The 14,612-nt window shown below is 43.5% G+C and overlaps 1 pseudogene; it reads left to right on the top strand.

Moving 5' to 3' along the window:
- LOC114440912 (protein unc-13 homolog B-like) overlaps positions 1-14,612 on the top strand; it is a 114,368-nt pseudogene that overhangs the window by 70,849 nt on the left and 28,907 nt on the right.

Below are 14,612 nucleotides of genomic sequence, written 5' to 3' on the forward strand. Positions count from 1 at the left end.
GCAGTAGTGAATGAAGTTCGTTGTTTATTCTAGCCTGTGAACATTGTGCTGTAATGCTGGACATGTTAACATGGAGGTCTGTGGGATTGACTCACTTTTGGAGCCAGCTCAGTGAGGCTGAGGTGGGAACTGCAGTCTCCACATTATTATTTATCAGCCTGGGAACAAACGGTACACAATAATAAAAAATAAAAAAAAAAACATCCAGATGGTTTTAACTTTAAAGGGCAACAACAAGTTCATGTTGCTATATAAGAAGCAAAGCTGAGGAAAAGATCATTCAGAAGTTTAGGCGACAAGTTTTCACAGTGCAGTAACTTATGTAAGCTGAGAATAACTGCATTAATGTGGCCGGTCTGCCCTCAGGACAGGATTGATTTAACTTTGACTGCAGCACATTTTCCACTCCGGAGCCTTTTTTATAAAGCACTGAGCATCTTTATTTAATCTCTTTACATTAAGATTACTCCAAGAGATTTGAACTAAGACTGTAAAGGACTGTTATGATTATCCTGTTTTCCAGTTGAGCCTGCACACAAAGCAATTAGAAGCTGTTCATTTAAGATTATATTTAAGGCGTGTACTTACAAAGCGTGGGCTTCTTTGTCTTAGACTTGTCTGGAAACATAAATTAAAACTGTATGAATGAAGGAAAGACGATCATGAGCGATTTGCATCAGTTCTAGACGATAATGCATCAATTAGAGAAATGTACAGTGTGTGTGTGTGAGTGTTACATTTTCAGGAGATGTTAAGTGTATGTGACAATGTCGTCATTCTGTATGTGCTCAAAGATGGCAGCCTCATGTTGTGGAGCATTGCCCTGGTGGAGCTTCTAGCATTTATGCCTAACACTCCCTCACCTATACATTTATACCAACACACACATTCATATCTCTTGTTCATCCACCCGCTTGCAGACACACGTTTACAGACACAGTGCAGTTTAAATCTGACTGTCCACATCCACTTGTTTGAGTAGAGCACTAAGTGTGTTTACCTGTGTTCGGCTGTGTGACCTTAAACACAGGCTCATGCTGTGCTGGTGCAGAAGGCAGTGGACCTGCTCAGGGTTGTAGAGGAAGGGCTTATTTATGCTGTAAACTATACAGTATCACTTTAAAAAGAACATGTTGAACATGTTCACTGTTTCTGGAAAAAACGAACAGATTTTCTCATTTCTAATCAACCTGAGGAGTTATTGTTTCCCCCTTTTTGAAACATCAAGTAATTACCCTACACTCCAGCACAGCCCGCCCACACTGTGACATTCATCGAGTGGAAGGCAAAGACCGCCATGTGCGTGGAGTGATTACATGGAACGTGATGTTATTATAATTTCAACATGGTAAATAATTAAAGAGAATAGACTAAACTTCCAAATTTGCTCACAGATTTAGGATTAAGATGTACTCTATTTATGTTGATTGTCCTGGTTCCTTCAAAGTTGATTAAAATATACAAACTGAGCACTCATTCCTCTTCTGTACAATATGTTCTCAGCACAGATTGCAGTCATTTCACATCATGTTATTGTATGTTATGAAATGCTGGTGTCAATACATCCTGTTTTAATATCTAGCCCGAACAAACTGTGCACTCGTGTCACGCTGTGTATGAATGATCTCCAGCTGCGGTAGCTATTTTAAATCAAAAGCAGTCTTTATGTCTGAGAGCTGAACCGAATTCTGATGAACTGGAACATGCGTTTCCTGCTGAAGATTCTCCTCGTCCCCACATTCTTATATTTATGCAGTAATTCAGGTCTGTGTGACCGTCCGCTCTGCTGCAGTCATTGTGTTCTGAAAGGTTGCACTTTTACATTTCATTATAACATTTCATTATAAAATGCAATTATTTCTGCTGTTTGGAGGAGGAGAGGAAATGTGTTGGGGCTTATTTTTGTGTGAGTCATATGTTAAGTGCTATTACCAGTTTATGTAAGATTTAGAGTTGACAAAGCAGATTTTGATGGATTCTTCTTGACTTGGAGCTCACAGTGTTTCATTCTTTGTCTTCTTATTTCAGTCATGGGCCGCTAACATTGAGTGGTCTCTCTGCTTCCTCCAGGCTTTATTAATGACACTGGAAGAGTCTTTACTGTATCTCCCAACAATTATGTGGGGAACTAGATAAGGACAGTCTTCTGTCTTGAGAACATGTTCTCCAGGAATCGCTTCAATGGACAACATGGAGCAGGTGTTGCCCCAAAAGGAGGCGCAAAATCAAAAGTTCATCCACCGAAAAAGAGGGCTCCAAACCCCAGGGTAGCACTGGTTATTCGGGGTAAAATACACCGCCTGTTGCAAGGGTCTGCAGACCACCCTGTTCCAGATTCCCATCTCTATTATGGTATTGAGGAGGATGAGGAGAGGGAACCACATGAGGCAAGAAAGGAGCACAGAACTGTTTACCCAAAGGTAGGCCCAAGGGCTGAAGACTTCGCTCCAAAAGTTTCAAACCTTAAAGGGCATGGAGCTGCACCGGGGCCACCATGTGTAGGAGAGGTGGAGCTGAACAGAGAAGGGTGTATAAGAATACCCTGCACTTTGCAGCATAAAAGCTGCAGATCTCCAGCAAATATAAAAAGAATCTCCTTTGAGGCTGGACTCCGCGAATCTCCTGAGCAGGTCCGACCATCTCCACACTACAGTCCAATTGGCTCAGGCATGAATGGTACTAAATTTGCATCAGCAGTCGGAAGGGATTTTACTTCACCCCGAGTTCGACCAAAGAGACCATATTCAACTGGTGACTGTGTGGACTACAACTTCAACAGGGCTCTCCCGGGTACACTGCTGGAGGAGGATGAAGATAAAGAGGAGGAGTCAAGTGCTATCATTGACCACATTCTAAAGGAGCTGAGGGGAATCAATAAGATCCAGGAGGAAATCTCTGACCTCAGGGATTACCTGACCTCTGTTCGAGGGTCAGTTGAGGAAGTATCATCCTGTGTAGATGCTGTGCTGTTGGAGATTGAGGGCATTCGTTCGAGCAACAAGACTGGTTCAGGGGTGCATGCTGGTACTTGGTCTGGAGCAGGGTGCAAAGATGGACCATCACAACGCAGAAGACCTGCTAGCGCTTATGGCAGTTTAGGTAGTGCAGTGCCAAAGTCAGATTCAAATTGTTTCCCTCAAGTATGCAATGAACGCCATAGCATACATGGAGAATTACTTCTACCAAGAGCAGAAGAGTCGACTGTGTCACCAATTGCTGAATCAGTGGATCATCAGGAACTAGATGAACCAGAGGATACTTCTGACCATAGCTCAGATATCCCAGTAGGTGCTATTGCAAGAAAACTCAGCTTTGGCTACCTTGAAAGGCAGGATGGTCAAGACTGTGCGAGCACCAGCTCTTTGTCTTCTGGTCATAGCTCCAAGTCTGAGTCAGACCTTGAGAGACCATCCTCTAGTCATGGAAGAAAGCAACAAAGAGCTGATGATGGGGGTGACCAGTGGACTAGCAGTGTACCACCACACAGGGAATCTGCATGGCACAGGGAAACTGCTTACCTCAGGGACCGTGGTCTGGCGGAGCATGCTGGTGAGAGCTCCCTTTGCTGCGAAGGAGCTGGTAGCTGGGATCAATATAGAGGTGCAGGAGGATACAGTACATCAGGGCAGTGCTCTAAGGGAAGCTCAGAACATCTTTCTGTTCACTCTGGAAAGCATTACAGCTCACCTGCCAGCACATCTAGCAGAGAAGAATGGCGGTCACGGAGGAGACGGCCTCAAAGCCAGTCTGGGATTCATGTTCCAGCTGATACCAACCTTGATAACTCAGGATATGAGTGCGCTGCTGATTTGTCCTATCCTCAAAGTTCTGGATACCACTCAGTTGATGGACACGATGGAGAGGAATTTGACTGTGGTCAATCAAATGACCTGAGCTACACGACTAGTTGTCAGGTGGAAAGTCATTTAGACTATGAAGAGTCTTCAACAGTGACATGGACTGAGGCATCCTTTGGTACCGACAGACCGTTTATCCAAAACACTGACACCAGTAACCACAACTTTGAAAACCAACTTCTTTACCCTGGCGGTGCTGATGCCCAAGCTGGTGGTTTTAATGTCAAGCGCATAGGACGAGCTGTACTTGACTTCAGCTCTGCCTTGCGAGGCGCATTGCGTAAACTTGAAGTACCTGCAGCAACAGTTCCTGGAGAGGAAACTGACTTTGAAATCTCACTGCCCTCTGACCTGCATTCCTTTGAGCTGCCTTCAAAACCTTCATTCTATGAGACACATTTTGAACAAACACCTGATGATACCCTGAAAGGTGATGTGGTTGATAGTGGTCATGCTTTGGGGGAATTCATCGGACGTAGTACTCTAGAAAAATCTGAGACTGTTGACCCCTTGCTTGAAAGAGCCAACAACAGCCTTACTTTGGAGACTATAGACACTCTCCAACATCCTTCTTGTTTGGATAAGATCCCTTCATGCCCCGAAGAACTCCTACTGGACCCTTACCTCAGCAGCAGCAGTGCATTAGTCGCTCAACCTGGTGGCCTTACAGAACAGCCTGCAGGAAGCCCTGCAGAAGGGCCTGAAGATGTGAGTGTTAAAGCTCAACTTTCACAATGTACCACTACAGATTCCCTCTCAGTCTCCATAGTGGCTGATGAACTTACAGCACTGGGTGATCAGGGGCAACCTGAGGTGCCCATGTCACAACAAACCACCACAGATGGTCCTGTGGACCAAGAGGGAAAACCAGAAGGAGATGCAGCGGAGCCTTCCCTAGAGATGAGCCAGATGGATGAACGTAGGCTGAAGTGTCTGAGGAGCTTCCAGCAGATTCTGCGGGAGAAGAGGGAGACCAGACGTAACCTTGCCAGTATGACCATGTCCACCTTCTCTCAGGATGAATTTGAACCAGGTAGTGGTTTTAAGTTGGGACCTTTCATTGTTTCATCCCACACATTGTCATCCTCAGTTCTTCACATGTGTAGGAATGTCATCAACGACTCTCAGTTTTAGGTAACACCAACATTCAAAATCATGTGCTCCTCAGCTGTTAGAGTTCAATGTTTGTTGGCCGGCGTTGGTTTTGAAGTGGAACAGCCTTGTTGCGCTGCTGTCCTTCAAAGGATGCAGCGTATAAAGCGACATTCAGCGACATTCTGAATTATTGTGGTTCCCTGTCAGACAAAGATTAACTGTCAGTCTTATGGTGTTTATTCAAAGGGTTTCCATTCCAATGCCAACACACTGCCTCCGCCTTCCAAAACCTGGACTGTGGATCCAGTGCTCTATATTATAATTTATCCAAGTGAATGACTCTTTACCTTTTATGTGAGCAGAAAAGCATCACTCTGTCCTGGCTTCCATGAAACCCTCCCACTGCTGCCAGAGCCCTTTGATCTGTCACTTACATTGACAAAAGGTTTCCTCTTTAAGTGTGCTCACCCAGCGGTTATGAAGACGCCCCTGTGTCAAAAGTTCCCCTGGGTGTATACTGTACGAAACGGTCTGCACTAGAACTGAACCATAATTTTCTACCCCTGTGAGAGTAATGTATCACCTGCCACTCATGAGTCCCCTTCCTCCTCTGCGAGGCATCAGCCGTGGCCATTTGCTGAATTAGAAAGCATTAATTATCTCCATGGAAAGCGAATCTGACATTAAAGGGGAAGGAGAAGGGAAATATTAAGAGTCATTTTCATGATAAATTATACATGTTAATGAAACATTTATGACCCTAGACTCCATCTATCTTAAAGCGGTGCTGCTTTTAACATTGTATTTATAAGAAAATGAATGACCCAGGGTGTGGCTTGTTATTTCCCACAATGATTCTATGACTGTTTGTCTTTTCTCGTTTTTGTTTTTTTTTTTTTACAGATGGAAGTCAAGATGGAGATCAGGTTGTGGTTACTATGCCATCAAAAATGCTTCTTCTTGTTATTATTTGGACACTCTATCATTTCAAAGCTTCTTTTTATTTAATTTGATTTCACGTTTTATTGTGTTCTTGTTGCCTCCTGTCAGTTTCTTGTAAACGCTCATTTAATCCTGAAAACATTTGTATGAGGCGTCAGCCTCAATGCATAAATGTAAGAATACCTCACAGGAATAGGTCAGTATTGATCAGACCACAGGTCAAATCTGTCAGGTTTGTATGTTTTGTGATATTCTATTTACTAGCTGTCAGGAGACAAAAGTCAATATTCAGTGTTTCCTATAAAGGTGAAAGCAGATTTATGAGGACAGTCTGATTGATCAGGACGCCCCCTTTGGCACTGAAACTCAACCAACACACACCTCTGTCTGCTTCTGTCCTGTTACTCCCTCTTCCCTTTCTTCTTCATCTCGTGCTTGTGCGTGTGCATGCACCAGTGTCATGAAACTAACAAAGACTGTCAGCCAGAATACGGATAAATGTGTAACCTATGACATTCATTCATTCATTTCAGAGCCGAGATCAAGATGGTGACACCAGCAAGCACCCGTGGGCCAAACCAGGGTCAGTTTCTTTTCAACCTGATGGCAGTGTGTGCTCTGGACTTGTTCATTATAATACTGATCAATGGATTTTGGTATTTAATTGTGTGCAGGGGAAACACACCATTCGGTATTGACAGCATGCCAGAGCTCCGCAAGAGAAGGCCCATTCCTCTTGTTAGTGAGCTGGTGAGTATACATCACACAATAACTGCCTTCTGACATGTTAATACTGGGCTTCACTGAACCTTATCTTCAATCTGTCCCTGATTATTTTTTTTTAAATTTGAAAAGTACTATAGATAAATAAATACAGACAAACCTTCAGTGATGTCATCTATATTTCTAAAGAGCTGTTTTAAAGCTCCACCTGTAACTTCTGGTCCATCTAAACATAAAAGGTATAAATGTTTTCATATTCAACCCGTGCTGTTATGCTGGTTTTTTTTTGTTATTGTTGTAAAACTACACTTATAAACATGGAGGTCTCTGGGGATTGACTCACTCAACAGCCTCAAGTGGCTGTTTGAGGAACTGCAAGTTGCGACTTGGCAAAATTTACCACCAGTCTCACAGCAGCTCAGGTTCTAGATGATCTCCGCTGGTCCTACCCATTTGCTAGTCTAATGCAGCTGCAGCCTGCCCCCCCCCCCCCCCCTGCTGCACATTGTCTGAAATCCTCCTCACTCGGAAACATCCTCAGTTTACAATGCAAGAATGTGATGGGCTATCTCAAGTGCACCCCCTATAGATGAGACATCCAGACAGTGGAGCTTCTGTCCATTATAAAAATTCTCTGGTCATACTGTGAGATGTGAGATGTCTGAGCTGCTGGACGGCCATGGCTGTGCAGCGAATGCTTGGTCACAGATGTAGTTAAGGATTCAGCTGTAATGGTCTCTTAATAGCCTGTGTTGTGCATATTACAATCCCCCGGCTTGATACTTGATGAAAAAGCACATGTACAGTGGAGCCTGCTCTGAAATAATGTATTTGCAAGCACTGAAATAGTCAGAGGGCTGAGGCTGCTGATCCTCTCGGAGGGAAACCTGTTTGTTTGTCTCTAACATTTCCCTTCTCCTTGTTTTCTTTCTCTGCACATGTTGTCTCCCTCCTGTTTGTCGGCCCTCAGGCGATGGTGAGTAAAAGAAGACGGATTTCTGCTGCTGTGTTTACCATTTGTTTCTAAGGCCCTGATTGTAGCCGAGCACTTCGATTGGCTCAGTGTGGAGTTTTGTTTCATGGCTTTGAAGAAAATGCACAAACACACACACAACAAAAAACATCAAAAACCAATCTGTTTTTCAAAAACATTCAGACAAATACACAAATGATAATCTTCTTATTCTTTTAGCATTCTCCTCAGATTGATGCTCACAAAGCTAGAAGCCTTTTCAGTGTTTTTAGTAATAAGCAGTTTAATCATGTGCAGTGATTCAGCTGGTCGATAGCTCGATTTTGTTTTTAACACACCTGCCGTTCAAGTGTTGTGGTAAATTGTGGCTTTTCTCCTTTTAGTCTCACATTTACTTTAAAGTATACTTTAGGGAGGCACACACCGCTGAGACTCTGATAAGACACTTGTTTCCTTTGGTTTGAAGTGTTGCCTCCCGAGTCAAACGAAGATCAGTTCTAGATCAGTGCTTCATCTCAGACAGGACGTAGTTAAGACCAAACAGAGGTAAAAACAAATGAAAATCTCTGGGAGACACTGTAAACCAACAAAACATGCAAATACAGCCACCAGTTAGACATAAATAGACGGTCATAACAGTGGTTGTGGTTTTGTCACCTTAGGTTCTTGTCACGTCTGTATGTGTCAGGATTTCCGGGGTCATGCTGCTTCCTAACGCTGCAAACCTGATCATTAATGATGTTGTTCTGGTTGCTTTCATCAATAATGACAAGCTGACATCCTGCTCTAGATGAAGCATAACAAGCTCAAACCATCATAGGATAAAACCTCCTCTTTTTCTCTTTTAAGCAAAACAGTTTTTTTGTCCACAAAGAATTTTCCCATCAGCGCTTTGGCTTCTTGGTTGTTAGCAGACAAGCAGCAATGTTCATGAAGCTGTAGACAATGTAACAGTGGTTTAGAATTTACCCCAGGTTCCTCTAGAACATTTCATAAAACTACGCAGCGAGTGAAAACAAAACAGTAGCCTCAGTGTCTGGGTGACACAAACCACAACAAGTCAGAGGTCAGTGTCCACAGCGTCAGCTTAAACATTGTTAACATCCACTAATATGTCAGCAATGATTTGTTTTAGTCAGAAACTAAGTGAAATAATTCACTAGTAGCTTAACACTGATGTGAATAGCTTAGAATGCAGGTTATTTATACTTCATGGCTTGATGGCATGTAAAAGAATCCCCTTTTATTTTGGATTAATTAATCAGTGTTAGTTGATGATCACAACATTCAGCACAGTATGTGTGTATGTGTGTGTTTAGCCTTGTTCCTGTGCGGCTGCATCACTGATTTTTTTTTTTCCTCTTTTGTTTCCAGTCCATGATACAGTCCAGGAAAGCTGGACTCGCCCACACACTGGCCACACGGACCTCCCTGAAAGACGAGGAGCTTGTGAGTAGCTGAACACACACACACACACACTGTAGCTACAGTACTATGGATATGGATACTTGCTGTCACCTCGATGCCAGCTAATGGGGACCTACACAAACTTTATTTTTACACACAAACACATTTTTTCCTCTCTTGCTGTCATTATCTTGTCACCATATTGTTAAACCCAGTAGTATGCTGCAGGCTCTGAGTTTTTTGCTGAGTCGACATTTGGGTTGTAATCTGGGTGCAGGCATCGTGTTTGTTGTTACAGTTCCTTCCTGCGGTGTGCTGTGCCGAGTCATGGTGACGATTACATTATATAATAAAAGAAACTTAAATAATTCAGCTGCATAAGATACATAGGTCCTTGAATGCAGCACTAATAATACAGTAGAGATGAAGTCTGACTGTTACAGTAAAGGAAGGTGAATTATCCTGCTGTCATAGCTCTGTAGGGACCTTATAATCAATAATTGAAAGAATGTCAGCAAAATTGGTACAAATTTCAGTTACAACACAAAAACCTTTGTATTTTCTATTTTTCCTCTTTTTATTTGATTTTATTGTTCTTTATTTGTATCTTTGCACAGTCTTGTGTCTTTGTTCTCTTGGGGATCAATACAGTTGTATCTAATTTAATATAGTAAAATATTAACATGTAGGAGCAACGTTAGTGGGGTCATTATTTCATGATGTGGACAGGGAGGAACAGATGTGCAGACCATCCAGTGCTGATGTTCATAAACACTTTCCAGATGTTTTCACACTGACAGTTTGTAAAAAACAAAAACAAAGAAAAAACATTGAAATAGTGAAGAAATACTTCTTTACAATTTAGTCTTAGTGATAAAACAGTAAATGGAATTCAGAAGAAATAAAGACAATAAAACCAAAGCTGAATATTTATTCTTATTGCTGTGGTGCTAGTGTGTCTATGTTAGTGTTAAAAAAATAATAATGAAAGCATCATAATAATCCTGACTCACATGCCCCCTGTACAAATTCTGTGTTTACCAAATCAAACTGGGCTCTTTGTCAAGGTGTCTCTCTCATCCTGTGGAGATGTGCTCACCTCCTCCTACACTCCTCCTACACTGGACAGCAGCAGCAGAAGAAAAATTAGCTCAGTTATGCAAATTCATCATCAGCTTAGACACCTATCCTGCATTCATCCTTTGTTAAACGTTGTCTCTTCTTCGTCCTTTTCTTTTGCTGAAAACAGAAAAACCATGTCTACAAGAAATCCCTGCAGGCTCTCATCTACCCCATCTCCTGCACCACGCCACACAACTTTGAGGTGTGGACGGCCACCACTCCCACCTACTGCTATGAGTGCGAAGGCCTGCTGTGGGGCATCGCCCGGCAGGGGATGCGCTGTGCAGAATGCGGCGTCAAAGTGCACGAGAAATGCCAGGAGCTGCTGAACGCTGACTGCCTGCAGAGTCCGTAATATATATACCCAAATAACACATACCTTTTTGCAGTTGTGTATTTATTATTGTGTGTGCTGCCTTCAGGGGCGGCTGAGAAGAGCTCCAAGACCGGGGCCGAGGACCGGACGCAGCACATCATCATGGCTATGAAGGACAGGATGAAGATCCGCGAGAGGAACAAGCCGGAGATCTTCGAGGAGATACGGAAAGTGTTCGACGTCTCCAAGATGATCCACGCTCAGCACATGAAGAGCGTCAAGCAGAGCGTCCTGGACGGAACATCCAAATGGTCGGCCAAGATCACCATTAACGGTACGTCACACTTTCCTAGTTTCATGTCTCCAACAACTGGCAGCTGCAGATAGCGGCTCCAGCAGCTGTCCCTGCCTGATACGAGGCAGCCCCCGCACTGCTCTTCATGCCAAGTCTTCCTCCTACTAATTTCAGCTCCCTTGAGTCCAGCTTTAGGCTTTACAGTCCACCATGACCATGTAAGAAATGCAAAAATGTTTAGAGACCGTAGCAGTGAGGATAGATAAGAGGCAGAGCTGGAGGTAGATGAAGATGATGAGTGACGAGGGTGGACAGGATCAGGAAGGAGCTCATCAGAGGGACAGCTCAGATTGGCTGTTTTGGGGACAAAGTCGGAGAGACCAGATTAGGATGGTTTGGACATGTGGACGGTCAGGGTAAAATTGGTAGAAGGATGCTGGAGATGACGCTGCCAGACAAAAGGTCAAGAGGACGACCAAACAGGAGACATGTGGATGTGTAAAAGGACATGAAGGTAGTTGGTGTTAGAGAAGAGGATGCTGCAGACAGAGTTAGGAGGTAACAGATGATTCGCTGTGGCGACCGCTGACAGGAACAGCTGAGAGTAAAAGAAGACGATGTGTTTTATGTCACCTGGAAAAAGCGTTTGCTGGTAAAAGATCTGAAACATCTGAGCACAGGCTGCATGGAACTCTAATTTTTATGATTTCTCTCCATCCAAAGACACAAAAAGTCTCCTGAGTGCTAACATTTAACCACAGGACAGTTCAACATTGCAGTGACCCAGATTCTCAGAAGGAAAACAAAACATTTTCCTGCCTCTCTCTGTCCTTTCTAGTCTGCCTGTTAATGCATCTTTCCAGTGTTATCAGGGCTTGACTCAACAGGGTACTCTGTGAGCAGCATGTGTCCATAACCTTATAGTGTGTGTAACACTCATATCTCTGTGTGAAGGTTTTTTATTATCACTGCTGGTTTCAGCCACTTCTGTTAAAAGTCACTTTTTAATCCCACAGATGTTTGCTGCTGTGTGAACGCTCTGAGCAGGTCGGGTTCTAACCCAGGAAAAACCTAAAACCCTACCCGCCCCACATTCTTTTTATCTGACAAACTTTAACTGTAGGCGCCACAAATTACAACAGATGCTTCCCCTCCCCTTTGCCTATCAGAGCTGCTTCTGTTACCAGAGCAACCAGACACATCGCACCATATAGTGGCAGCAGTGTTGCCATGGCAGCCATCACACCTTGTTTCGTCGATCACCGGTGATACGCTCTGTGAGTGCAAGAGACACAAGCAGGGCGTTTTAGGAGGTGATGTTAGAATTCGTTCATTTATTGATGGCCGTGGGCTAATTGTTACTTTTTCATGGTTGTGCAATAAGTCAAAGAATCCACAGGTGAAGACATTACAACATTCCTGCAGCAGTAACTACTCCCTGTGAAGGAGTAAAGGAACCCCTGACACCACCTTTGTATATTTGTCTTGTTGTTTTAACTTATGTCGAGGCTTCTGTGAAGCTAAACTTTTCCATCACATTCGGTTTTCTTCTGTCCTATCGGCCGTCAGACGCACTTCTAGCTCGTACAGCTGTGATGGAACTTGATGCTGCACTGACAGCAGAGAGCTCTTTGAAGAATTCATTCATTTCATCAGGGAGTATCTAAACCAATTAATATTCAAAACTGCCTTTGGCTCACAGGAGATGCATCAGTCACTGACTCTCAATGAACAGACAGCAAATATAGCCGTGACTGACAAGCTCAAAAAGGCAAGCTGTGATTAGAAGCGCCGTCTCTTTAACTTATAATAGACTCATTCATTGTCAGCTCCGCCTCCTGGTTTACTTAGAACTGCAGTTCAGAGTGAACACGTAAGCCACTGAGACACACCTGTGTACCGTCCACCTGCCTGCAAGCAGTGTGTGATGCACCCACCGCAGCTCCACTCGTGCTCCACCTCTGTACCTTTATTTGGATCATAGACAGTATGTAACTATAGACGAAGCTTCTATGACGTTCAAATATAGGTTTCTGAAGAGACGTTTTGAGTCTTTGTGGGAAGTACTGACTGTCACCATGTTGGCAGCATTACATCCTGCCTAAACACCAACTACAGGCAAGGAGGTGGAGCGCAAATGAAGCTGAGGCAGGCAGGCAGTCATGGAAGCAGGAAGCTTATGCTGTGAGCATCTGTCTGTCACTCAAAGCTGTCATGAATCATAAATATGCATAATTTTAAGTCCTAATACTATTAAAATCAATTTTGAGTTATAAAGAAATTCTGTGGGGATTGACATAGATTTAATTTCATGAAATGTGCTGCCTGATTTGGATTAACCAGGGTTTAGTCAGCCTGAGATGCTGCTAACACGGCGATGGTTGGATGGTTGGCTCTTTAGAAACCTTTGTTTTTTAACCCTTTAAGTTTCCTCTTATGTGTCAAAGTCAATGCTACTTCCTTTAAAGTCGACATCTGCAGTGACACACAAGGCATGATTGATTGATTGATTGATTGATTGGAGTTCATGGCCTGTGAGATCTAATTACCTTAATACCTCCCTGTATGTCACACATACAGCACATATTGTTCAGTTCATTTGCCTCCAGTTAAGATGTGCAGCTATAAATAGTCTCCCTCATTAGGATCAGTTGCAGATCTCTCTTTGTTCTTCTTCTCACCTGGATTAAAAGCGGCAGCAGCGTGCAGCAGGAGAAAAGCTCCTTGCCGCCCGCTGACCTCCCGTCTGAAAGAAATGTCTTCTTCTATCAGAACGGCTTTCTGTCACCAGGCTGGAGTGAATCCAAACACAGCACAGACGCTGTGTGACAGAAATGATTCGCACAGCACCATGTGACATTCACAGGTCTCCTTCATTGTCTACCTGTCGCTCTGAGCATTAGGTGACACCATTTTGTAAGTGGAGTAGTGAGAAATATTGTTACCCAACATCTGCCTGTGCCTGAGTCATGAAAATTGTGTTACGAGATTTCTGCAGAGCTGTGTGGGTGAAAGCTCATGTTTCAGTGTGTCAATGAGAAACAGAAAGATGATAGCAAAGTGTAGGTGTTTGTTTTTCTTATGCAATTTTTACAGAATTTTTCTTTGTGTGTGTGTGATCAGTTGTCAGTGCGCAGGGACTCCAGGCCAAGGACAGGACGGGCTCCAGTGATCCGTATGTCACCATTCAAGTGGGCAAAACCAAAAAGAGAACGAAGACCATTTACGGCAACCTGAACCCTGTCTGGGAGGAAAAGTATAGCTTGTAAGTTCCTGTTTGTGAAGCTCAGCTGGAGCTGTGTGTCCTCACACAGACGGCTTCACCTGGGTGATTAGAATTATTTTTACAGTGTGTGGATGTGCACAGATAACTACACTGCACAAAGACGTGTGTACTCTCTCTCAGTGTCGTGTTGTTTCCACAGAGATGCAGGACTTCATGCTGTGGTGAAAAATGAAATTGTGACTAAAAAATCTGAAAAAAAAACACCCAGAAGGGGTTCAGAGGGTTGAATATGTGAAAACGAAAAGAGGTTATTGATACATAATCAATAGTAGTTTGAACGCCCATGTCCTCCGCTTCACAGTGAGTGCCACAACTCCTCAGATCGTATCAAGCTGCGGGTTTGGGACGAAGACGATGACATCAAGTCTCGAGTGAAGCAGCGCCTGAAGAGAGAGTCTGACGACTTCCTGGGCCAGAGCATCATCGAGGTCCGAACACTGAGCGGAGAGATGGATGTCTGGTACAACCTGGGTATGTAGTCACTCAGAAATGAAGTGTGTGTGTGTTTGTTTTCTCATTAGCAGAGCAGTTAAAGGGGCGCTCATTATTTTAGTTTTAAGATCTGAAGTTCATCCCAAGTTCAACTCTGAATGATG

The sequence above is a fragment of the Parambassis ranga genome, chromosome 9 (assembly GCF_900634625.1).
Source record: "Parambassis ranga chromosome 9, fParRan2.1, whole genome shotgun sequence".
NCBI classification, from domain to species: domain Eukaryota; kingdom Metazoa; phylum Chordata; class Actinopteri; family Ambassidae; genus Parambassis; species Parambassis ranga.